Source organism: Aotus nancymaae, unplaced genomic scaffold (genome assembly GCF_030222135.1).
Source record: "Aotus nancymaae isolate 86718 unplaced genomic scaffold, 86718_ANA_hifiasm-v0.15.2.pri h1tg000108l, whole genome shotgun sequence".
NCBI classification, from domain to species: domain Eukaryota; kingdom Metazoa; phylum Chordata; class Mammalia; order Primates; family Aotidae; genus Aotus; species Aotus nancymaae.
Genome location: NW_026988523.1, coordinates 6,634,267 through 6,660,742, shown reverse-complemented (window position 1 = coordinate 6,660,742; position 26,476 = coordinate 6,634,267). Strand labels below are relative to the sequence as shown.

The 26,476-nt window shown below is 39.7% G+C and overlaps 1 protein-coding gene and 1 long non-coding RNA gene across 5 annotated transcripts in view; one reads left to right on the top strand and one right to left on the bottom strand.

Annotated features, from left to right (window-relative positions):
* Nucleotides 1-3,603: 3,603 nt before the first annotated feature.
* The window catches only part of RC3H1 (ring finger and CCCH-type domains 1), an 88,461-nt gene continuing 65,588 nt past the window's right edge, over nucleotides 3,604-26,476 (top strand). For 2 of the 4 annotated variants that reach the window (XM_064370472.1, XM_064370470.1), the window contains exon 1: nucleotides 3,802-3,873. The gene's annotated coding sequence lies outside the window, so the exon portion shown is untranslated. Of the gene's footprint in view, nucleotides 3,708-3,801; nucleotides 3,874-4,199; nucleotides 4,609-26,476 lie in introns of those variants that run through there. The other 2 variants (XM_012444576.3, XM_064370471.1) reach the window with 2 other exon arrangements.
* The window catches only part of LOC105711721 (uncharacterized), a 68,338-nt gene continuing 66,278 nt past the window's right edge, over nucleotides 24,417-26,476 (bottom strand). The window contains exon 4 of the long non-coding RNA XR_010340350.1: nucleotides 24,417-24,497. This is a non-coding gene — a long non-coding RNA (uncharacterized LOC105711721). The remainder of the gene's footprint in view (nucleotides 24,498-26,476) is intronic.

Sequence of the window (26,476 nt, the reverse complement as noted above, 5' to 3'; positions counted from 1 at the left end):
CCCAAAGTGCTAGGATTACAGGCATGAGCCACTGCATCAGCCTGTTTGATGATTTTCTACAGAGGTATGCTTTAAATTTTTTCATATTATCTTTTGCGTATCTATTACGGGCTTTTGCTTTGTGGTTACCCTGAGGCTTACATAAAACATCTTATACCTAACCTGGCAGAGCGTGGTAGCTCACACCTGTAATCCCAGCAAGGTGGGCAGATCACCTGAGGTCAGGAGTTTGAAACCAGCCTGGCCAACATGGTGAAACCCCGTCTCTACTAAAAAATACAAAAATTAGCAGGTGTAGTGGCACATGCCTATAATCCCAGCTACTCAGGAGGCTGAGGCAGGAGAATCACTTGAACCCAGGAGGTGGATGTTGCAGTGAGCTGAGATTGCGCCACTGCACTCCAGCCTGGGTGACAGAGTGAGACTCCATCTCAAAAAAAAAAAAAAAAAAAGAAAAGAAAAGAAAGAAAAGGCCTGGCGCTGTGGCTCATTCCTGTGATCCCAGCACTTTGGGAGGCCAGGGCAGGTGGATCACCTGAGGTCAGAAGTTCGAAACCAGCCTGGCCAACATGGTGAAAACGCTTCTCTACTAAAAACACAAAAATTAGCTGGGTGAGGTGGCACACGCCCATAGTCCCAGCTACTCAGGAGCCTGAGACAGGAGAATCGCTTGAACCTGGGAGGTGGAGGCTGCAGTGAGCCTAGATCATGCCATTACACTCCAGCCTGGGTGAGGCAGAGTGAGACTCTGTCTTAAAAAAAAAAATCAGAGAAACAAACAGTATGGTACAGGCAAAGCTCAGTGGCTCATGCCTGTAAGCCTGTAATCCCAACACTCTGGGAGGCCGAGGCAGGCAGATCATGAGGTAAGGAGATCAAGACCATCTGGCTAACACAGTGAAACCCTGTCTCTACTAAAAAAATAGAAAAAATTAGCCAGGTGTGGTGGCACGAGCCTGTAGTCCCAGCTACTCAGGAAGCTGAGGCAGAAGAATCGCTTGAACCCAGGCAGCGGAGGTTCCAGTGAGCCGAGATTGAGCCCACTGCACTCCAGCCTGGGTGACAGAGCGAGACGCCATCTCAAAAAAAAAAAAATAAAGAAAAAAGAAAATATAGTACAGGCATATTAGAATATGTATTGAAAACATAAGGCATTATTTTAACTGACTTGTGTATGATCTGAAAAGTTGCAGTAATCTTTTTTTAGGGTTCATGAAAAGAGCAAAAATGTATTTGATGATTTGTCATTCTTATCTGATTAAGAAACAAAAGACTAACATATACAGGGTTTCTCTATTTTGGTCAGGCTGACCTTGAACTCCCAATCTCAGGTGATCCTCTCACCTTGGCCTCTCTAAATGCTGGGATTAACAGGCATGAGCAATCACACCCAGCCTAATTTTTTTTTTTTTTTTTTTGAGATGAAGTCTCACTTTGTCTCCCAGGCTGGAGTGCAGTGGTGCAATCTCGGCTCACTGCAACCTCCACCTCCCGGTTCAAGCAATTCTCCCACCCAGCCTCCTGAGTAGCTGGGACTACAAACATATACCACCATAGCCAGCTAATTTTTTGTATTTTTAGTAGAGATAGGGTTTCTCCATGTTAGTCAAGCTGGTCTCAAACTCCGAACCTCAGGTGATTTGCTCCCCTTGGCCTCCCGAAGTGCTGGGATTACAGGCATGGGCTCTCAGGTTTTTATTACATCATTCTATCTACTTTATGTATATTCGAAATTTTCAAATTTGAAATATTGAAATGCCCAGCTGTTTTGTATTTTTGTAGAGACGAGGTTTCACCATGTTGGTTAGGATGGTCTCAATCTCCCGACCTCGTAATCCGCCCGCCTGGGTCTCCCAAAGTGCTGGATTACAAAGTGCCGGCCTTATCCTCTGTATCTTATACGTCTAGTCTGACTGGGGAGTTTAAAACATATGACTTCTCGCAGATTAGTTTTTTTTTTTTCTGTAAATACAAGTGTTTTCTTTGAAGCTGCTCTTCTTTTTCTATCAAATGCTTCTGTTTAATTATATCACTAAAATGAATTTGGGGAAGTGCCTCCATTTTTAACTTATTTTTTAATTGAAACATCGATGAGATAAAAATAAACAACTTAAAAATCGTATTGCACAAGGGAACCTTTAAGGAGCCTTACCAATTGGGGTATAGCTATTAATAGTTCAAAGAAATTACATTATCTAGGTTGCTTGTAATGGAAGTTGAGTTACTTGCTTCACCTAAACAAGGAAGTTGGCATGTTTGCCTAGCAACAGCCGCTAAAACCTTCTGTTGTGGAAGGTTCCCTAGGAGTAAGAAGGGAGGAGGAAGAAAAGCAGGAGGAGCAGATTAATCTGCTTTTCCTAGCAGGGGACAGAGGCCTGGTTTGAGGAGGGAACGGCTGTAAGAGACAGCCTTTAGATTGGCACACGCTAGCCTAAATCCCCCTGTGGTAGCTAGAAATTCACTCTCTGTAGGACTGGAGTTACTATTTAGTAGGCTGAAAAGACGATTACAGATTAAACCCAGTACAGAGGCAGCAAATTCCAATCAATAGAAAGACATCAATAGGTCTTCTAAAAAGAAGCTGAGATCTCAGTAGCAGGAGGGTCTTCTCTGCCAAGAGTTTAGGAAGGTGTTTGCTATTTCTTACAAATAATACAAAAACACTATCTGTGATAGCGATTCCAATGTATCAAGTTAAAGGCAGAAGTGCTTCTCTTGGGGTACTGTGAAGTAAACAGTGGAGAAACGACAGAAAAACACAATCTCTGCTCTCTTGGCCAAGTTCTGAAGCAAAAAAGGTGACAGGGCCGAGTAGAGAGTATTAAATAGTTGTTTATTTGGGGACTCTCTCTCTCCTCTATTCTAGATGATTTATTTCGAAATTAGTACTGTATGGTTTTAAAATAATTCCATTTGTTCCTCATCTCAAAAGCGAAGGTTTGACTAAAATGAATTGTCTTGAAATTCATTCCTCAAAACCATAACGGCACCTTTTCCACGAGGGACAAGAAACTTTTATTTAAAGAGTTGCAAGGTTAGATTTCAGGAGCTTTTCTATGGGTCACATCTTTTCCTGTCGTCCCCAAATAGCTCTTATTGTTCACACAGCCCAGGAGAAACGCTATGGAGTACCTTAGGAGGCTGAACTCCGAGAGGGGTGACGAGGACAAAGCTGATGCGATCCAGAACCTGGATAATATGGGAGAAGAAATGGGGTGTGGGACAAGACGTGAAAAAGAAACAAGAGTTGGGGAACAACGGCTGAGAAAGCCCAAAGAGTAGAAGTAGTGCGGGATTCGATGGAAACGACACAAATTCCCCCAATTTACTCTCGCCATCCGGCCACTGGCCCGCTGAGCCCACAGGCGTCGGTGCGGGACGGCAGGCCGGACGGGGGGACCCGCTCCTCGGTTCAGGGCGTAGGACTCCGGGTCGCCGCGGAGAGCGTCGCCGGCCCCCCTCCCGGGCGTTGGTGGCCGGTGACTCAGAGGTTCGTCCCCGCGCCTGTCCCGCCCCTCCGCCCGTCCCGCCTCCTAAGGGAGGATCCTCGATTTCGTCTCCGCCCCAGTCTCCGGGGCGGTCCGGAGCCTGAGGAAGAGGAAGGGGACGAGGACAACGAGCGACTGGGCGGCGGAGGACGAGAAAGAGGAAGAGGAGGCAGACCAACAAGATGGCCCCTGCTGCAGGAGCAGCCTCAGCAGCAGCAGGTGGGAAGCCGGAGGCGGCGCTGGCGGTGGCGGCGGCAGCCGTGGCCCGGCGGCCTGGGACAGAATCAGAGTCAACGGTGGCAGCGGCGGCGGCGGCGGCTGCCGCGGCGGTGGCGACGGCCGCGGGGACTCGGAGCTGAGAGGAGCTGCTGCTCGGACCAGCGCGGTGAGCGAGCGGCGGGCGGCGACTTGGGGAGTGGGGCTGCGGCGGCCGGGGCCTCAGTCGGGAACAATAGGCAGCTGTGGTCGGGAAGGGGTTGTCCTCGCCCGCCCTCTGCTCCTCCGCGGCAGCGGCCGCCCGGCCGGCCCCAGGCTCCGCAGGGCCCCCGCCGGCTGCTCAGGGGCTTGTCAGTGGCCGGCGTCCTTTAGGCCTCAGGCCTCTGCGTGCCGCCTGGAGGGCCTGTCGGGGTAGGTAGGCCGAGGGGAGGGCGAGGGAGGCTCGGACGAGACGGAGGGGGCCACAGGGCTGCCTGGCTCTTCCGGTACTCACGGGACCTTGGCCGGGCGGGGAGTGCGCACGGGAACTGCTTTTTGGACCCCTCGTCTGTGGGGGTGGGGGAGGGCGAAGGCGTCTGTAAACAGGCGCCGCCTCTGTCTCCCGGCACCTTAGGACTGCTCCCTCCCCCAGCCCGTGAAGCACTCCCCTTCGCTGGCCAAGTGGGTTTCACGGTGTCTGTTTCCCCGAAGGCCCTGGAGATCAAGCCTGTCTTCTCCCTCCCTGCGATGGGGAAATTGTGTGTGTGCAGGTGTCTTTAAAAAAGAAAAAGAAAAACAAAAAACTTAAATGCAACAAAAACATACAAAACGTGGTTGTCGATAAAGGATGGAGTGGTAAAGGATATTCCTCTCTAAACAACTCTAAGCATCAGTTCTGTAAACATCAGTTATGCCCGCATCCCAGGTGAGAGTGGATTGAAACAAGGGCTCTTTTCCAACAGTAATAATACAACTCTTGACATCCCCAGATGGCCCATGAAACTGGAAACAAAGCCACTTATGGCAACGCGGAGACAAATTGTAATGTTTAAAGAGAACTTTTATTTCAGCTAGGCGTTTTGAATTACTAACATGCAGTATAAGAAGCAACATTAACCAACATAAAGTGGACCTCAGGAAGCACTTCTAAAGGAGACAGAGGTGGTTCATCTCCAGCCATAGAGCTTCTTATGTATTGTGTCGTGTTTCAGTAATTTGTCCTGAAATTGTTCAAGACCAGTCTTTTCTCTGAGTTTGAAATTTGATTTTGTTTTTGTTTTTTTGTTTGTTTTGTTTTGAGACAGAGTCTTGCTCTGTTGCCCAGGCTGGAGTGCAGTGGCACAGTCTCGGCTCACTGCAGCCTCCGCCTCCCGGCTTCAATTGATTCTCCTGCCTCGGCCTCCCGAATAGCTGGCTAATTTTTTGTATTTTTAGTAGAGACTGGGCTTCACTATACTGGCCAGGCTGATCTGGAACTCCTGACCCCAAGTGATCTGCCCACCTCAGCCTCCCAAAGTGCTGGGATTACAAGCCTGAGCCACCTTGCTCGGCCTTAAACTTAATTTTTAAAGGCTTTTCCCACATTTTTTTGTAAGTGAGGAAAAAAGTAGATTCAAGTTATTTATATTCTACTTTCTACCTGAGTATGCAGAAATTTACATTAAAATTGTTTGGATGCATCCAAGGGATTGCTTTTCACTGTTTAACATTCAACTGCAAGGCCTAAGGGCTATAGATTGTGTTCTTAAGGAAGACTTTGATGAAAAGACGCCAGTTAATATCTTTTACCCCTTTTAAGGGTAAATTTCTAATTAGAATGGGTCCGAGTCTGTTATAATTAAAAACATTTTCAGGTTACATGAAGTCTAATAAGCAGCACTAGTCTAGTTCCTAGTTCTTCCTCAACAATTGATACTGAATAGACTAGCAATCGAGTAAACATAGAGGTTGAGTTATCTTGTTTAGGATTTGAAGTATAGTAATTGAATATCAATATTGACTTTCATTTTATGCATAGCATAAATAATGTTGCAGATGTTTTGATCTTTTGAATGATGGAGGACAACTTTCTGTGGTTCCTGATGTTGTGACTTTTTTGCAAATAAATATTTCAGAAAGGACACCGTTTTTTAGGTGCTCAACTCTGTGATTTATTCTTCTACACTAAATTTTGTTAGGTCAGTACAGATTCCAAGTAAAGTCTGTGTTACAATGATATTTAAATTTATGTGTGGTCCTAAACCTATTAGAACAATAGTAGTGATTTAATAAGTTGTAAGTTTTAAGTGGTTTGTGTGCTCCGTTATGAAAAAAATCTCACTGTGTTATGTCAAGGACAAATTTACCTCATATTTAATATCATTTTCCTGAAAAGTATTTTTAAGTGGTAAGCTTTTGTATTTGAGATTGGCTATTGACCCAGCAATTTATGGACTTAGTCTGGCTCCCTATTTCTGTTTAATAGAAAAAAAAATTAGGGAATTGTTTTTATTTATTTTATGTGAAAACAGTTTTAAGATGTGATTCCTCAACTGTCCTATCTTGAATATCGATACTTACTCTGATTACTTCAGTTCAGATTTTCTCAAGTAATAAAAATTTACTTCTAAGAAGTTTTGGGACCAGAGCTTAAGAATTAGAGAATTAGATTTATATTTTCTTGGTAATATTTAAAGTTAATATATGCTTGATTTATTTGAAAAGATTGGAAAGAGTAATTTTGTACAAAATAAAAATTTGCAGTTTCTCAGAACGTATTTGTTGAATGAATAAAAGTATTTAATCTTCCTCATTATGCTGCAGTATTAGTTTTATTGTCCTCACTTTTTCATATGAAGAATCTGAAGCTAAGAGTAGCTATGCAACCAGCAAAAAGATCACATAATTAATAGGTAGAAGAGCTTGCTCAGACCCAGGTCTTGTGACACAAATTAGATTCTTTGCCACTACCACATGTGTCACAGTTAAACTTTGAAGCATCTTCTGTGTCGACAGATTCCTTTTTTGGCCTGCAAACTATGTTAGCCCTGACATCCTATTACCATTATTTGTATCCTGCCAGATATTTACTTATAAGACCAAAAAAGTATTTATTCATGTGAATCACAAAATAAACACTTATTTTTGTTTTTAGCATATCTGAGTACTATAAAATATAAAAACTCATACTATTTACATAGGACAGATTTATCATACTGCTGTAATTGTTTTCCTGGCTAATTTGTTATGTAAGCAATTACTAAATTGTGCCTTTGAAATACTTTATAAAATTTTTATAATAACTAAAGATATTCAATGGTGTTAAAGTTGGGTCAGCTAATACTTCATTTATAAATTTTTTTCTTTAAGCCATAGATAATTTAGAATTCTGCAGTATTTTTCATTTCGGTATCTTAGGGCTTGAAATGAAGTTTGGTTGGTCTAATCAGTCTGCTCGTGGATACATCTTGAAAGTGGTCAGCATCCAACAAAGTGAGGAATGAACTGATAAATGATCCCTGTTTGGTGAACACCTCGGATCAGGATGTTCCTTGGCAGGGCATTCTGACCTGGTTTAGCTTTGGCCCTGTCTGTGCTCAGGGTTCAGGTATTCTTCAGGATTGGGTTCAGAGAGATTTGAATTCTCAGATTGGGCTGTATCAAAACAGTCACAGATTTCAGTCAGCCTGTTCTCTAGAACCTTCTCCAAGATTTTTTCTTTTGTTTAATCCTGGAATCTAGGCCGGATTTTGGTTAGCTTTAGAAGTTATGATAAAAGATTAATTTTGTCAGGCATTTATACAAATGAGTTTTTCCTACTGCAGAGTTTCTTAAGGTAGATTCCTTCTATTTTTGAAGTGTGACTTTTACCAATCTGAAGTAATGTTGCCCTATATCCCCAGGACAGTTAACTTTAGCATATTTATTTCTGTCCACTTTTGGTCAGGATTGTGCCTGTTTGCTTCTTATATAATATTCTTGTTTGCTTTCTATTAGTTTAGATACTTCTTACTAGTTTATGTTTTCCTGATTGAGGCTTGGGGTAAGAATTTTCCTCAAATTTAAAATCACCCTACCTATTTACAGATGTGTGTCACAGCAATATTCTTTTGACAGTTACCGAGCATTTTAGTAATGCTGTATGTGTGTATGTATGAATGAATAGCACAGTCACTCATGCTCTGTCACCCAGGCTGGAGTGCAGTGGCACTATCATAGTTCACTTCAGCCTCAGCCTCCTGGGTTTAAGTGATACTCCTGCCTTACCTGGCTAATTTTTTTTTATTTTTAATTATTTTATAGAGATAGCATTTGCTGTGTTGCCCAGGGTAGTCTCAAACTCCTGGGCTCGAGTCATCCTCCCACCTCCGCCTCCCAAAGTGCTGAGATCACAGGCATAGCAATGTTTTAAACTGACACCAGTGTACCTTCATTGATTATTACTGTGCACATATGGTGATAATTTAACTTACAATTGCATTTTGTGTAAACGATTTCCAAGATATAACTAGCATTTGCACATGATAGCAGTTTTTTTTGAAGAAGAAGGAAAGATTTCTAAAGGGGTCAGTTTTGTCTGCAGATTAACGTAATTTTTTTATTGAGGTTAAATCACATAACATAAAATTAACCATTTTAAAGTAAACAGTTTAGGTGGAACTTAGTACATTCACAGTGTTGTTCAGCCACCTGCTCAAATTCCAAAACATGTTCATTACCCCAAAAGGAAACACTGTACCCATTAAGTAGTTACTCTCTATTTTCCTCTTCCCTAATCCCCAGCAAATGCCATTCTGTTTTCTGTCTCTGTGGATTTAAATGAAATTAATTTGAGCCAACATCGAGGAACAGTACTATGTACAATTGAAATTGCAGAAAAAAACTTTGGGATGCGATTGTTAGGAATAAGAAAACCTCCTAATTCTTTGTGTGCTTCTCTAAGTACAGTAGGCATCTGCCAGGGACTCTATGGAAGAAAAGTTGAGAATCATAAAGTTTTGTTTTGTTTGTTTTTTGTTTGTTTGTTTTGTTTTTTGAGATGAAGTCTCACTCTGTCGCCCACGCTGGAGTGCAGTGGCGCGATCTCGGCTCACCGCAACCTCTGCCTCTTGGGTCCAAGCGATTCTCCTCCTCAGCCTCCTACCTCAGCTGGGACCACAGGCGCGTGCCACCACACCCGGCTAATTTTTTGTATTTTTAGTCGAGGCGGGGTTTCACGGTGTTAGCCAGGATGGTCCCGATCTCCTGACCTCGTGATCCACCCGCCTCAGCCTCCCAAAGTGCTGGAATTACAAGCGTGAGCCACCGCGCCTGGCCCCAAAAGTTTTGTTTTGACCACTCCAGAGAGTTTTACTCAAACTCTTAGACTCATTTGTATTTCTTGATTGGGTTGTGAGAACTAAAATTTCATGTTCTTTACAAATGTGAACAACTAATGCTTATTTAGTCTCTTTTCCAAAACTTGTTTGCCTTTTAGTTTTTCTTAAAGTATAGAAGAAACTAGGAATATTCACAAAGGATTTATTTGAAGTTACATTGGGAAACAATTTTTAGAATTAGGCTGAAACTCTTTGATCCCTATGAATCTAACTTTATGACTACTTTATTCAGCTAATCTTTGAGAATATTTAGAGTTTTGACTTGCCTAACACTCTGCTTTTAATCTCTTGTTGCATAAGTGTTAGAAACCTTGATCTTGGCTCTATACCTGACCACCTTTAAAAACATAAAACACTGTTACAAAGGCAATTGTTTAGGAAGTTTTTTTGGATTGTTTTAATTGGCTGACTGAGGGAGACAAAATTAGTTTTTTCTTTTTCTTTCTAGAATAAAGAGTAATAAGCTTGGACTTTTAGAATTACTGCTAAGATTGGGGCTTTGGATATATATCATTATCTTAAATTCAAAATGGTACTTTAATTAAATTGAAATATTAAAATTTATGAGAAACGAAAGTCATTTTATGTTCTTAGTAAAGATTTATAATGAGGTTACAGGAGATCTAAGTAGAAAAGAAGAACTTAAAATTTGATACTAACCTCCCCTCCTTAGGGAAAATTTTATTAATATACATAATTATAATTTTGTTATAAGAACGACTTAAGTTAGTTCAGTGGCTCAAGCCTGTAATCCCAGCACTTTGGGAGGCCAAGGCAGGAGGATCACTTGAAGCCAGGAGTTCCACACCAGCCTGGGAAATAGAGTGAAACCCCATCTCAAACAAACACACACAAACAAGAAAACAAAACTGAAAAGGTAATAAGGAAAAGGATTGTATCAGAATATTTAGAACTCCAGTAAAATTTCTGGTTTTCTGTGATAATTTTTTCAGGAAAATATCAACTTTTTGTAAATACGCGTTTCTGTGTTTTTATATATGCCTCAATTTTTTTAGAGTAACATTTAGTGGAAAGCTAATGTACTCAATACATTTAAGTTATAAAAATAACTTTTTTGCTTTTTTTTTTTTCTGGAGACAAAGTCTCACTGTTGCCCAGGCTGGAGTGCAATGACACGATCTAGGTTCTCATCTTTTATGACTTAAGCATTATAATTCCTCATCTTTGAAAACAGAAATGGTAATATCTTTCTCTAAAGGTTATTTGGAAATGTAAATGATAACATACATTTACATGTCAGTGTGGTACCTGACACCTTTAATAAATGTTATTTTTCTCCTTAAATTCTGTTTAACAAAAATAATTTTAGAAAGATACTCATCTAGAATATTTGATCACATTCTGTAAAACGTTAATATAGAAGCTACATATAAAATCTTAGATAGTTTAGGGTTAACTGTATGTGTACTTTTGGGAGTGGTGATCAGAAATGAAGTAATTCTTCATATACCATTCTCATTTTCTTCTCACATCAGTCTATTTATATGGGCCTGTGCTGTTCAATACTGGCCACTAACTACTTGTGGCTATGTAAATTTGAGCTTTTTGATCGATTTTATTGTTTTAGAACAATTTTGGAGTTACAGAAAAATTGCACAAAAAAATACACGGTTCCCATCTATGCTCTCCCTCACAGTTTTCTCTGTTAATATCTTAAATTAGTGTGCTGTGTTGGTTATCATTTATGAAGCAGTGTTGATACATTATTAACTAAAGTCCACAGTTCACATTAGGATTCACCCTTTGTGTTGGACAGTTCTATGGGTTTTGCCAAATGCATAACATTATATATACACTATTCTAGAATCATGCAGGATGGTTTCACTGACCTAAAAATGTCCCGTGTTCCACTTAACTCGTCTACCTCATCCTCTGAACCCCTGGCTACCACTGATCTTTTTACAATCTTCATAGTTTTACCTTTCCAGAATGTCATGTGGTTGGAATCATTATAGTATAGTCCTTTCAGACTGGCATCGTTCACTTAACAATATGCATTTAGGTCCCTTCATGAATATCTTCTTGTTTTGTTTTTGTTTTGTTTAAAATAGAGATTTGTCCTGAACTCCTGGGCTCAGGCAGTGCTCCCGCCTTGGCCTCCCAAAACTTCTGGGATTATAGACGTGAGCCACCACGCCTGGCCCTCTTCATGTCTTTCCATGGCTTGACAGTTATATTTCTTTTTACCGATTAGTAGTATTCCATTGTATGGATAAATTTAAATTTTATTTAAAATTTAAAATTTATTTCCTCAGTCTCACCAGCATATTTCGGGGGCTCCATAGTGACATGTACCTAGTGGTTATCATATTGGAAAGCACTGATATATGATTCCCTCAAGGTTCTGTTCTCCACTCCATTCACTCTCATAGAGAACTTTCCTGTGTACATGATCTCAATTTGTCCTCAGGCCTACATTTTCAATACATTATCTATTTTGTTTTGTTGTTTGTATTATCAGCAATCTCAACTGCATATTTAAAATCCTTTACTCCCCCAAAGAACCATCCTTTTCAAATGTCATCCATTGTAGTATGGTTTCCTAGGTTTTCCATCACAGCAACATCTTTTTATACTCTGTTCTTATTTTTATTTTGTTTTTGATCCTTCATTTTTTAAAATATTTATTTTACGTGACAGCATTCTATAATAGTCTGCTCTTATTTGTCCTTAAAATCTCGAGTCATCTTTTTGTTTTTTATTTTACTCTAAACCTTTTGAATATTTAGCAGAGGTATGCAGATCTCAGCACTAATAAATGACAGAGTTGGTATTAGAATCTAGATGTCCTTATTCTAGTTCTTTTTTGGGATCACCACTAGTTGGGGCTACTTTTAGAAGTTATTTTGAAGAGGATATTAGAGACTGATTATGGACTATTTGATTTAAAATATCTTTTTTTTTTTTTTTGAGATGGAGTTTCGCTCTTGTTGCCTAGGCTGGAGTGCAATGATGTGATCTCAGCTCACCACAACCTCCACCTCCCAGGTTCAAGCCATTCTCCTGCCTCAGCCTCCTGAGTAGCTGGGATTACAGGTGCCCACCACCAAGCCCAGCTAATTTTTGTATTTTTAGTAGAGACGGGGTTTCACCATGTTGGTCAAGCTGGTCTCGAACTCCTGACCTCGTGGTCCACCTACCTTGGCCTTCCAAAGTGTTGGGATTACAGGCGTGAGGCACTGCACCCGGCCTTAAAATATCTTTATAAGTCAAATCTATAGAAGCTATAGCTATAGATTTCATAAATGTATTATTTATTCCAATTAGAAACTAAAATGAGGACATTTATCCTAATCACCTAAATAGCTGATTCTCTCGATGGAAAAATATTTTTCCCTTCATATGTTACCTATTTTATTTTTTGGGGACAGAGTCTCACTTTGTTGCCTAGGCTAGAGTACAGTAGAGGGATCAGGGCTCACTGCAGCCTTGACTTCCCAGGCTGAAGTGATCCACCCACCTCAGGCCACACCGCCACCTAGTAGCTGGAACTACAGGTGCATGCCGGCACACCCTGCTAATTTTTGTATTTTTTGTAGAGACGGGGTCTCGACATGTTGCCCAGGCTAGTCTCAAACTCCTGGGCTCAAGCTATGTGCCTGCCTCAGTCTCCCAAACTGCTGGGATTACAGTTATGAGCCAACGTGGCTGGCTATGATCCATTTTAGATAACAAAAACTAATTTTCAATGCTAATATGAATTGGTTGTTAAAGGTGAATAGAATTAAACTGAACATTATTGGCATGCAAAATCCTTTATTGGCCATAATTTACCTTTGGATTCTATGCAAACTACACTTTGATCTGTACAACCCAAATTGGTTACTATATGAACTTGTATCTTAAACTCATGTTAAAAATTTTCACAGCTTGGAAAATGGAGGTCCTCATATCAGTCTCTTGATTTTCTTTTGAGGTAAGCTGTCCCTCTGTGCTTATTCCTTGGCTAAAAGTAATCATACTGCTTATAGTCTTGATTTGACTTTTCTGTATACTGGTTACACTGGCTTAAAAGTCCATTTTTGTGGAGACATTCTGGTAAAGACTAGAAGTCTTCCACATTCAAGTACTGTACTAAAAAACAAAACCACCTGGATTTCAGCCTTCATTTTGAAATGCTTTCCCTATAATTACTACTTTTAAAACCCATATTATATATATGTCAATTTTTACGTTAATTACCCCATTGATAGCAGTTTTTGAATGGTTTTGGTTAAAACTGTCAATCATCTTTGCTTGAATCTAGCCTCTCATCAAGTTTATTAAAAACTTTATAAAGTAAATGTAAGGCCAGGTGTGGTGGCTCACGCCTGTAATCCAAGCACTTTGGAGGCCAAGGCGGTTGGATCACCTGAGGTCAGGAGTTCAAGACCAGCCTGACCAACATGGTGAAACCCTGTCTTTAAAAAAGAAGAAAAAAGAAAAAGTAAATGTAAGACTCTTTATATAGTTTTTTATTTTTAATCGAGTTATGGATTCTTCGGATTTATTCATTATCTGAGTCAGTTTTTTCAGAAATGTCTTCTTATTTTGTAGGTCTATGGTTGATGAAAACCTGTTCATGAGAGCATAAAAGACTTCCAATTTATTCTTTCTACCACTATAAAATAGAATTTGATTTTGAAATAAGAAAATACTTAAATAGAAAATATGATGGTTAAATTTCTTTAAATGATTATGAATAATTAGAATATCACAAGGCTAGTACAGATAATATTCTTACGAAGGCATCCATAAATAATGAAGTAGTAGCACCTATTCCCCTGCTGATTTACATTCATTAATTAATCTATTGTACCCAGAGTTTTAAGATGAAAAACTTTAAGTACCTTCTTACCCTCATGAATAATCGTTCCTCAGTGAACATATGCATATTGGAAATTTGAATATCCTTTTCTGTTCAAATGTATCATCCTTTTTAAAAATTTTTGAGTTGTCATAGGAGAACTTGATGTAGGTAAGTGACTGTCAGCTCTGAGGAAGGTAGAGGAAGGCAAGAACTATCCTGAGCTCAGAGATCACTTAAAAGGTGACTGTGTGGTCAGGTGTGATGGCTCACAATACTAGCACTTTGGGAGGCCAAGGCAGGAGGATCGCTTGAGTCTAGGAGTTTGCAACCAGCCTGGGCAACACTGTGAGACTCCATCTATTAAAAAAAAAATAGCTAGATGTGGTGGTGTGTGCCTGTAGTCTAGCTACTGTGGAGACTGAGGTGGGAGGATTGCCTGAGCCCCTAAGGTCAATTCTGCAGTGAACTCTGATCATGCTACTGCATTCTAGCCTGGGTGACAGAGTGAGACCTTGTCTCAAAAAGTAAAAAAAGAAAAAAAGGTTGCTGTGTGATCTAGGTGATGAGACTGTATTCTGTATGAGAGCAGGGACTTTATTTCATTCAGGACTATATTCTCAGTTTCTGGAACACTGTCTGGTACTAGTAGATGCTCGATAAGTATTTTTTGAATGAATGACTAAGGGCCTCAATCAAGAAATTAGAGATTAAATGGAAATTATAAATACAAGAGGTAATTTATTATTATCATTTCATTTCTTTTTAAGTTTTGTGGGTACACAGTAGGTATGTATATTTTTAGGATTTTTTTTTTTTTTTTTGAGACGAAATCTCACTCTGACACCAGGCTGGAGTGCAGTGGCGCAATCTTGGCTCACTGCAACCTCTGCCTCCCGGTTCAAGTGATTCTTCTGCCTTAGCCTCCCGAGAAGCTGGGACTACAGACACATGCCACTGCTACCGGCTAATTTTTGTATTTTTTCAGTAGAGATGGGGTTTCACCACCATTTTGGTCAGGATGGTCTTGATCTCTTGACCTCGTGATCCGCCCACCTTGGCCTCCCAAAGTGCTGGGACTACAGGTGTGAGCTACAGTGCCCCGCCAGAAGACAGTTTTTTTAATGGAAGGAAAAAGTGATGAAATCGGAGATAATTACCAGAAATGTATATTGTCTAGTGGTATCACTAAAGAAAGATTACAGAAGGACTCACCAGCTCAAAAATAAGAATAAATTTGGTTGCCATGTGACCAGCATGTTACCTAACATCTTAGTTACTGTGTTCTCGACTCTAAAATTAATAATGAGACTAAATAGGATCATTGTGAGGATTAAGCATATGCATGTTATCCTCATAAAAGACATCTGGCACATAGAGTGTACTCAAAAAGAGTTAAGATAGAAACAAATATCTCTGTTTGTTTGTTTTTGAGACTGAGTCTTGCTCTGTGGCTCAGGCTATAGTGCAGTGGCACAATCTCACAGCAACCTCCACTTCCTGGTTCAAGCGATTCTCATGCCTCAGCCTCCCAAGTAGCTGGGACTACAGGTGTGTGCCACCACACCCAGCTAATTTTTATGTGTTTTTGGTAGAGATGGGTTCATCATGTTGGCCAGGCTAGTCTTGAACTCCTAACGTCAAGTGATCTGCCCTCCTCGGCCTCCCAAGGTGCCAGGATTACAGACGCGAACCACCATGCCCTCCCCACTTTTAAGGAGCTAATATTTCAGTGCTGATGGGTATACGTTGTAACAAAATAAATGTAAAACATAGATGTTGGATGATGAGGAGTACTGTTGAGAAAAATTAATCAGGAAAGAGATGGGAAGCATGCAGTTTAACATGTGATTGGATAGCAGAGGGCTAGGGAGGGATTGGGATTGGAGCATCTGTTTGAAATAAGATGATCAGGGAAGGCTTTCCCTGAAGGAATTCATATATTATTACCTGTAGAGAAATGGGGAGAAGGTTCAGGGTTGGAGTAAGAGTAGGACAAACTATATTCTTTTAAGATAAGAAAACCAAGGTCCCTGTTTTTACCCAAGCATAAATAGATTTATCTGTTTATTGTGCAATCCACAGTAGTTAGACTTATTTCAACCTTTGATTCCCTCTTCCCTATAACACACACACACTATACAAACCTAAGCATGAATTTAATCCCTAAAAGATTATAATTACATATTTTGGAGGAAGTGTCTTATATTTGATTGTGATACAGCAGCAGCAAGTCAGTAGGTTCTCTGACAGTTGCAATTACTTGGGAATCAACAAAATCTCTCTCTCTCTCTCTTTTTTTTTTGAGTAAAGTCTCACTCTTGCCGAGGCTGGAGTGCAGTGGTGTGATCTTGCTCACTGCAACGCTGCAACCTCTGCCTCCTGGGTTCAAGCGATTCTCCTGTCTCAGCCTCCCAAGTAGCTGGCATTACAGGTGCCTACCACCATGCCTGGCTCATTTTTGTATTTTTAGTAGAGACAGGGTTTTGCCATACTGACCAGGCTGGTCTTGACCTGACCTTAGGTGATCTGCCAGCCTTGGCCTCCCAAAGCACTGGAATTACAGATGTGGGCCACCACACCTGGCCACAACATCCCTTTTTTTTTCTTTTTCTTTTATCTTTTTTCGACTTGCTAAACATATTTCTCAGTTGTAAACAACATCCCTTTTTACAATTTATTTCCTGCTTCAATCCACTTTATATAAAGATGAAGTAATACAGTAAAAGCAAGATACATTGTAGCTATAGGATTCTGTGTTGGGAGTCCATGTAGCAATTCGTTCATTCTTTTAAACTCTTCAAAATGTGATTTTGCTTGGGATAGTAGTGGAGAAATAATTCTAAAATGGAAAATGAATCCGTTCCTCCTCTTCCTTCTCCTCCCCTCCCCCCTTTCTGCTGCTGCTTCTGCTTCCTTCTTTCTTCTTTCTTCTTTTCTAAGCATTGGTTTTCCAGTATCTGCAATTAAAAGTCTCTGTGACATTGCTTTCTGGAAATAGTTTGAATTCTAGGAGGCATATTTCAAAACATACAGAAGGTAACGAAATATCCTTAAGCCCTGACCAAGAGATTATGGGGAAAATACATTTTGAAAATATTAATATTATTGCTATTATTAAGTATACTAGGTTTTTAATGCAAATAAAATTTCTAGGTCATATCATATAATTAGGTATCTACCTATTGTGAATACATCTACATGGTTTTAGAATCAGAACATGATGGCAGCCACCAAATGCCACAGGGAAGTCTCAGGCACAGGATTCTTGGGAAAAAGAAAGAGAAGCAAGTACTAAGAACCTATTAGTGTGTGTGCCACATATGCTGCGTGATGCATACACTGCTGTGTTTTCTTGAGTAAAGAGGAGATTTTTGTTGTATTCTTTTGTTATTGACACCGTTTTTGTTCCTTCCAGTTCAATATGAGAAATCTGCTGTATTCAGAATCTACAAGTCATCAGTGCTCCAAAAATAAGTTCATAAAGGGTAGCTTCCTAACTGTGATAATTTTAACTGGAGTGCTTTGTAACAGTTTAAAATGTAGTAAATACTAGGGGAAAAAAATCTAATGAAAATAATGTTGTGTGGGCCAGACACAGTGGCTCACACCTGTCATCCTACTGATCTGGGAGGCTGAGATAGGAGGATCACTTGAGGCCAGGAGTTTGGGACCAGCCTGGGCAATATAGTCCATGTCTACAAAAATTGTAAAAAGTAGCCAGGCAGGGTGGCGAATTCTTGTAGTCCCAGCTCCTCAGGAGGCTGAGGTGGGAGGGTCATTTGAACCCAGGAGTTCGAGGCTGCAGTGAGCCATGACCATGCCACTACACTCCAGCCTGGGTGATAAAGCAAGACCCTGACTCAAATAATAACAACAACAACAATAACAACAGCACTGTGAAAGAAGCCAAGTACAAAAGAATACATACTGATGATATCATTATATAAAATTCTAAACCAGGCAAAACTAACCTATTATGTTAGGAGTTAGGATAGTAGTGATATTTTGGGAAGAATAAAGGAGTAATGATTGGGAAGGATGATGAGGGGGCCTTTTGTGATGCTGATAATGTGTTGTATGTCTTCAGTATGCAGGTATGCTCGCTTTGTGGTAACTCACTGAACTAAACACTCTTGATCTGAATATATGTTATATTTCATCTTAAAATATCAGTAAAGTATCTTAAGATATGTGATTCATTTTGTTTTAGTTCCCTTCTCATTTCTCAGTGAAATATTTTAATAAAATATTCAAAACAAATTTATCCTTGTGGTTCCCTTCAAAAGAAATACAGTAGTTGCGCTACAGCCTTATTTTTTTCTTTTTAATGAACAAGTAGGTTTAAACAGTTCCAGAGTTTGTTCCTATTTAAAACCATCATGCTCAGATTAAATCCAAAATAGGCATCATTTAATACATTTATTTAATTAGGACTGACTAATAAAATAATTACTAAAAAGTATAATAAAAAGTTACAAGTGCTAAAAGTTGGAAGGCATGGTGTTATAGTGGAAAAAATATAGGCTTTGGAGTCGAATAGATGTGGGTTCAAATTATGACTAAATCACTCAGCTGAGTAACTCAGTTTTCTTTCCTCAGTAAAGTAGAGGTAATAATATCTATGTCAGAAGGTTGTTGGAAAGATTAAATGAGGTAGTGATTGGCAGCCAAATGCCCTTTTCTTCCTCCTACGTTTTGGGATAGAGAAAATATTTGGGGAATATTTGAAGATAGTTGTAGGTAGGGAAAAAGTATACCTTGCTGAAGATGACTAACCTTAGCTAATGATGGTAAAGAACAGTCTTTATTTCTTTATTTATTTATCTGAGACGAAGTTTCGCTCTTGTTGCCCAGGCTGCAATGCTGTGGCATGATCTCAGCTCACTACAACCTTCACCTCCTGGGTTCAAGCAATTCTCCTGCCTCAGCCTCCCAAGTAGCAGGGATTGCAGGTGCCCACCACCAAATCTGGCTAACTTACTATATTTTTAGTAGAGATGGGGTTTTGTCATGTTGGCCAGGCTGGTCTTGAATTCCTGACAGGTGATCCACCCACCTTAGCCTCCCAAAGTGCTGGGATTACAGGTATGAGCCACCACCCCCAGTCTTTAGATTGTCACTGGTAAGGACTGACAACCTAACTTGGAAACACATGAAACGTTATCAGTATTAAGAGTTAACAATGCCACTTTGGCACATTGACATAGAGGACTGTTGCGTGGATCACAACTTAAGTACGTTGAGCTGGATTATGATAAATCTTAAATAGGTTTAAATTAAGCACAAATGGTATATATTTTTAAGTCAAAAGGGGTTCGTTGCCCATGTTATGCTTTGAAAATGTATCATTTTGTTTTTCTGTTACTGATAATTTATGATGAAGGATTGAGAAGTTAAATTTAGGCATGTTGTGTTTATGAAGGTACATCAGTATCTTAGTAATTTTTAGAGCCTAAAAAAGATAAATACGCTCTGTTAGAAAGGTTATAATTCAATTGAGAGACTCTTTCAAATTCCTATGTCACTATTACATATTTTCTCAAAAGACTATGATGAAATTTATGTAGGTAAAACTATCTTAATTATGTAATCAGGTATCTCTTATTAACAAACCACTCTAAAATTTAGCTGCTTAAAACAACAACCATTTTATTTGCTTACAATTCTGTGAGTCAGCAATTTGGACTGAGTTTAGTTTGGTAGTTCTGCTGGTCTCCCCGAGGCCACTTTTGTAGCTACAATCATCTGACAGCTCAGATTGGGCCTGGTTTTAGGGATCTGAGTTATTATAAAACAGCTCTTTGTTTCGTGTACTCTTGTTCTCAGGCAAGCTAGTTCACGCTTCCTGTAAGGTCTCTTGAGACCTAGGCTCTGAAACTCTCCCAGCATTACTTCTGTTGCATGCGACTGTTTAAAGTAAGTCAGGGCCACCCAGGTTGAAGAATAGGGGAAGTAGACCCCATGTCACTATTTTCTCTATGGCTTTTAATACTTAGGAAGCTGTCCTATATATGTTAGCAAATCTATCAAGCTGCAGCATTCATGTGTTCTCTAATAGAAAGTCAACTGGCTCCTGTCCCCTCCCCGCCCACCCCCCTCCAATAAAAAGGCTTTTGGGTTAGTAGGAAACTGCTAGAGAAGAAACCTAGAGCCTTTGCGTTTTACTCTGAACGGTAAGGTCCTAGGTTTCTTCTCTGGTAGCTTCCCATTAGCCCAGTAGACTTTTTTCTTTTCTTTTTTTTTTGGACAGTAGCCAAGTCACCTTCTATTAGAGAATACATAAATATTCCAGCTTGATAAATTTGCTAACCTTATATAGGATGTCTTCCTGTGTATTAAAACCATAGAGAAAATAGGGCCAGGCATGGTGGCTCATGCCTGTAACTTTAACAATTCTGGAGGCCGAGATGGGAGAACACTTGAGCCCAGGAGTTTGAGACTAGCCTGGGCAACATTGTGAGATCCCATTTCCACTAGAAATTGTTAAAAAATTAACTAGGGGTGTTGGTGTACAAATATAGTCCTGGCTACTTGGGAGGCTGAGGTAAGAGGATCACTTAAACCCAGAAGGTCGAGGCTTGAGGCTATAATGAGCCGTGATTGTGCTGTTGACTCCAGTCTGGATGACAGAGTGAGACCCTGTCTCAAAAAATAATAATAAAAACAAGGAAGATAGAAAAAAACAAAATATTCTCTGATTTTCAGGAACTTAACAGTTAGTTATTATAGCCTAGCTTTGCTGTATTAGAGATGTTTGTTACCAGGGATACCAGTTAAGAAATTGTCACAGTGATCCAGGTCAGAGATGTCGGTATTGGGAATGGACGAGAAGGTTTTAGGAAACATTACCTTAAACTAAGGTGTTGGAAGGTATTGGAAATGGACGAGAAGGATTTGAGAAACATTACCTTAAACTAAGGTATTGGAAGGTACTGGAAATGGATGAGAAGGTTTTAAGAAACGTTAAAGAAATAATATGTACATGGTGATTGATTAGTTGATGGGTAGGGGTGTGAGAAAAGAGAGTAGTCTAGGATGATTCCTCCCCCCCTTTTTTTTTTTTTTTTTGAGGTGGGAGTCTTGCTCTTGTTGCCCAGGCTGAAGTGCAGTGGTGCAATCTTGGCTTGCTGCAACCTCCACCTCCCGTGTGTTCAAGCGATTCTCCTGCCTCAGCCTTCCAAGTAGCTGGGATTACAGGCACCTACCACTACATCCTGCTAATTTTTGTATTTTTGGTAGAAACAGGGTTTCACCATATTGGCCAGGCTGGTCTCAAACTCCTGACCTCAGGTGATCTGTGCACCTCAGACTCCCAAAGTGTTGGGATTACAGGCAGGAGCCACTGTGCCAGGCAATTCTCCATGCTTGTATCACATGTAATTGGTATGTCACTCAGTCACTGACAAAGAAAACAAAAGGTTTGGTGGGGAGGAGATTGTTTTGGACATGTTAAGTTTGAAGTCCTGGTGGAACATGGATGACTAGTAGTCAACTGGTTATATGGCCCTGGCACCCAGAAGAGAAGTCTGAACTTGACAGAGAGGTTTAGACGTCAGCAGGATCTAGTTGGTAGTTGATAACATAAAAACAGATGAAATTACTCAGGAAAACTTTCTGGAGAAGATAATTGAGGAAGGAATTCTAAGAACCACCAATATTCCAAGGATGAGTAGAGAAGAAGCCCTCAACAGAGACTGGCAAGGAGTGGTCTGCCAATTAGTGGCTTTCTATATGTTATATAGAAGCCAGAAAAGGGCAGCATTTTTAGGGGTAACTGTTTAATATTATTAAATGCTATACAGAAAGAAGTAAAATAAGAATTGCATTATGACTCTTGAATTTCATAAGGTTCTTAATGTGCTTAAGAGTTATTTCAAAATAGTGGTGGATGGAAACAGGGACAAGAATTGAATGACTCTTTTTTAGATAAGGCGAGTTGGAGACAAATTTCTTTCAGCTCCTGGACAAAGATTTAAGCATGGCAGTGGAGAAAGAACTAGTAATGAAGGATAAGTTGAAGAAACAGAATATTAGTGCCACTCTCTAAAATGTCTTAACTTCACCATATTCCTTAGGATTCTATAGGATAATATTTAACAACCTGAAACATGTATTTATTAGGCACAGGTTAAATTTTCTTTTCATTGTGATTATTTTCCCCTGCATTCCAAATTATTATTTGCCAGTCACATTTGCATGTCTCAGAATAACTTATGGAGACAAGAGGAGTAAACTTCCTTTATAAAAATGAATCATTATAACAGCAAGAGGACTGATTTCAAAAGATGACCTAGAAAACTATTCTTGTTAAAATATTTGGCCTCATCTTCAAAATTTATTCATGAATCTTTTGTCTTGGGACTGAAATATCTTTATGATTTAGAAAAGAAGCTTGATTAAGAAGGAGATATCAGGCCGGGCGCAGTGGCTCACACCTATAATCCCAGCACTTTGGGAGGCCGAGACGGGTGGATCACGAGGTCAACATGGTGAAACCCCGTCTCTACTAAAAATACAACAATTAGCTGGGCATGGTGGCGCACGCCTGTAGTCCCAGCTACTTGGGAGGCTGAGGCAGGAGAATTGCTTGAACCCAGGAGACAGAGGTTGCGGTGAGCCGAGATTGCGCCATTGCACTCCAGCCTGGGTAACGAGCGAAACTCCGTCTCAAAAAAAAAAAAAAAAAAAAAAAGGAGATACCAACTTTCATTTGCCGCCCCCCCAAAAAAAACCAGTTTCAGAAGTTTATGTCTAATTTAAAAGCAGTTAAGATAATGAATAAACTTTTTAAAAATTTTTTTTGTGGTAATGAGTAAACTAAAATGCTCAATGTATACCAAAAATACTCCTGACCTTGGTAATCAGTTTTTATTATATCCTTAGTGTTTGTACTAACACTAAATTGGAGATTATGTATTTATTTACTTGACAGTTTAGTATATGTAATATTCAACAGAGTGTTAATGCAAAAACTGAAAAAATTAAAACATTTTGCTTTTTTGTTTAATCAGTAAGTTTTCCTTGCTACTACCTTTAAGGATGATGCTTTTGGCCAGGTGCGGTGGCTCACGCCTATATAATCCCTGCACTTTGGGAGAATGAGGCTGATCACTTAAGGCTAGGAGTTTGAGACCTGGCCAACATGGTGAAACCCTGTCTCTACTAAAAATACAAAAATTAACCGGGCATGATGGTGTACACCTGTAATCCCAGCTACTCTGGAGCCTGAAGCACGAGAATGATTTGTACCTGGGAGGTGGAGGTTGCAATGAGCCAGGATTGTGCCACTGCACCCCAGCCTGGGCAACAGAATGAGAATCTGTCTCGAAAACACAAAAACAAAAAAAAGATGATGCCTTTGAGTCTCATTACATCATTCTGCCACCTCTTTGATAACTAATGAGGGCTAATGCCCTCTTTAGTGTAGCACACTTATATGTAATGCATAACTTGAACCTGGAGATTTGACTATTTTAACAGTTTTATTGAAGTATAATTTACATACCATACTATTCACTTATTTTAAATGCACAAGTGATTTAATAGAATTATTTACAGCTGTTTTTGTCTTGTGGATTTTTTTAGTTTGCTGACATACCTTGTTCTGAGGAAGTTCAAAAAAATCTGAATGTTAGTATATTAATAATTTTCTTTCATATGTTTCCTTTTGACTGAAAGAATGCTTATTCACTAAATCATGTCTTCTGTGGTTTAGATACATGTTGTGTTTGAAGAGTATTTAAACTATCTTTGAGAAGCTTGGAGAATGTTTAGAAGAATGAGTTTAGAGAAAGATTTAAAGAATGAGGAAATGGAAATTCTTCTTAGATCTACTATCTATAATTAACTGACACTTCGAGTTCCTAAAATATCTTTGTTTTGTGATTTTGTAAGTCCTGAAATAGGGTCATCTAAGAGTGACTTTCTGTTATTAATCATCAAATTTCCCAGGCAGAGTCAAGCTTTAAGAATTTTATTTTCCCCTTTGTCTCTCAAACCTGTCTTTATGGTCAAAATAATGCTTTTTTTTTTAAACAGAGTTTTACTCTTGTTGCCCAGGCTGGAGTGCAGTGGCTTGATCTCGGCTCACCACAGTCTCCACCTCCCAGGTTCAAGCAATTCTCCTGCCTCAGCCTCCTGAGTATCTGGGATTACAGGCATGCACCACCATGCCTAGCTAATTTTGTATTTTTAGTAGAGACGGGGTTTCTCCATGTTAGTCAGGCTGATCTCGAATACTCCCGACCTCAGGAAATCTGCCCACCTTGGCCTCCCAAAGTGCTGAGATTACAGGTGTGACCCATCACGCCCAGCCAGTGGTTTTATTTTTAATGAAGAACTGAATTGATTTTTGTATTTTTATTCTATCAAGTTTTTTATAGTTGTGTCTAAGAACTATTTTATTAGAAAATCTAAGAGATTAAGAACTATATACTTTATTTTACAAAGTTAATAGAGATGGAAGTGATCAATAAAATTAATAAAGGAATGCTAGTTCTTTGAAAGAGATAAGTTACGGGAGGGTGGGGAGGGATAACGTGGGGAGAAATACCAGATACAGGTGATGGGGGGATGAAGGCAGCAAACACCTTGCCTTGTATATACCTATGCAACAATCCTGCATGATCTGCACATGTGTCCCAGAACCTAAAGTACAAAAAAAAAAAACAGATAAGTTACAGACTATTCTAAAGTTTTTAAATTTTGAAAAGAACTAATGAGTTTTGTTGGTTTGGCTATCCAGATGTGTAAAAGAACATAAATTTAATAAGGACAAATGTTTTGAATCATTTTAGAGTGATTATCACAGGAATCTTTTTTTTTTTTTTTTTGGAGACAGAATCTCCCTCTGTTATGCCCAGGCTGGAGTGCAGTGGTGAGATCTCGGCTTACTGCAACCTCCGCCTCCCAGGTTCAAGCAATTCTCCTGCCTCAGCCTCCTGAATAGAGAATGGGACTACAGGTGTATGCTACCACGCCCACTAATTTTTTTTTTTTTTTTAGTAGAGTTGGGGTTTCACCATGTTAGCCAGGCTGGTCTCAAACTGCTGACCTCAAGGCAGTCTGTGCGCCTCAGCCTCCCAAAGTCCTGGGATTACTGGTGTGAGCCACCACACCCAGCTCAGTGTTTTTCAATTGCATCAATTTCTAGTCTTTTAAATCTTATTATAAATACCTCGGTAAAGTTACTATCTTTCTGTAATATGGATAATCACTGTAATCGATCTGTTTTCTGTATTAGAGTTTTTACATAACAGGTTTTCTTAAAGTAGGCATCATGCTGGTGTAGCAGCATAGGAGCACTTCAGGGCTCAAGAGTGAGAAAAGACACATAGTTATTACTCTTCCTAGTTGGGCCTTGAAGGAGATCATAGTGAACTGTGTGATTGGTGAGAATAATATCACAGAAGAACATTCAAAACAGAGTGAGTCACTTCCTGTCCCTTCAGTGGCTTTATACTACTCTTCGCATAGTAACCAAATACCATCATATAAGGTAGAAGAGCCTGTGTTCTTTGGTCGTTTTTAATTCTTTAGTCTCATCTCATACCTCTTGCTGTCTATTCTGAGTTTTGTTTGCGTTTAGTTTCACTATTGTCTGTTTTTTTTTTTTTAGCTCCCCATTTGTACTATATTCTATCTAATTTCAGAATCTATGGTTATGCTGTTTTTGTCCCTAGAATCCATACACACATATTAAACATTATTCTTCCCATGACGTTCATTCAGCAGTCATCTTAAAAATCTTACCATAAATATCACTTACCTGTACATCAGCTCTACCCTAATTTTGTCAGGTTGCCTCTGTTATATATGCTTGTATCTCCCTGTACTTTACCTAAATATTGCTTACCATAACTTGCAATCATTGTGTATATGTTTAGTGAAAGAAACAATGCAAGCCCCATCTGGAGTTAAAATGTCTTACCATTTTTTTAGCCCTAGTACTGAACACCATATTAAAGACCAATAAAACATTTTTTTGTCATCTAACTGAATTTAATTTTTTCCTGGGAATTGAATAAGGTTTCTTTTTGCTGTTCTGTTTGTTTTTTTTTTTTTGAGATGGAGGTCATGCTCTGTCACCCAGGCTGGAATGCAGTGGCATGTTCGTGGTTCACTGCAGCCTCTACTGGGCTCAAGCGATCCTCCTACCTTAGCCTTAGCCTCCTGGGTCGCTGGGACCACAGGTGCATGCCACCACATCTGGCTAATTTTTGTAGAGAGAAGTTCTCCCTATGTTACCCAGGCTGGTCTCAAACTCCTGGGCTCAAGCCATCTTCCCATTTCAGCCCCTCAAAGTGCTGGAGTTACAGATATGAGCCATCACACTCAGCCTGAAAAATTTGTATGAGTCTGTTGAGACTGTGGTATAAATAGGGAGGAAACATATGTTTATATAAATTGTTTCTACTTTTAAAATATTCTTATGTTCTCAAAAGTTTTTTTGTTTGTTAGTTTTTTTCGAGACAGAGTCTTGCTCTGTTGCCCAGGCTGGAGTGCAGTGCTGGATCTTGGCTCACCGCAGCCTCCGCCTCCTGGGTTCCAGCAGTTCTCCTCCCTCAGCTTCCTGAGTAGCTGGAATTACAGGCATGTGCCACAACACCCAGCTAATTTTTTGTATT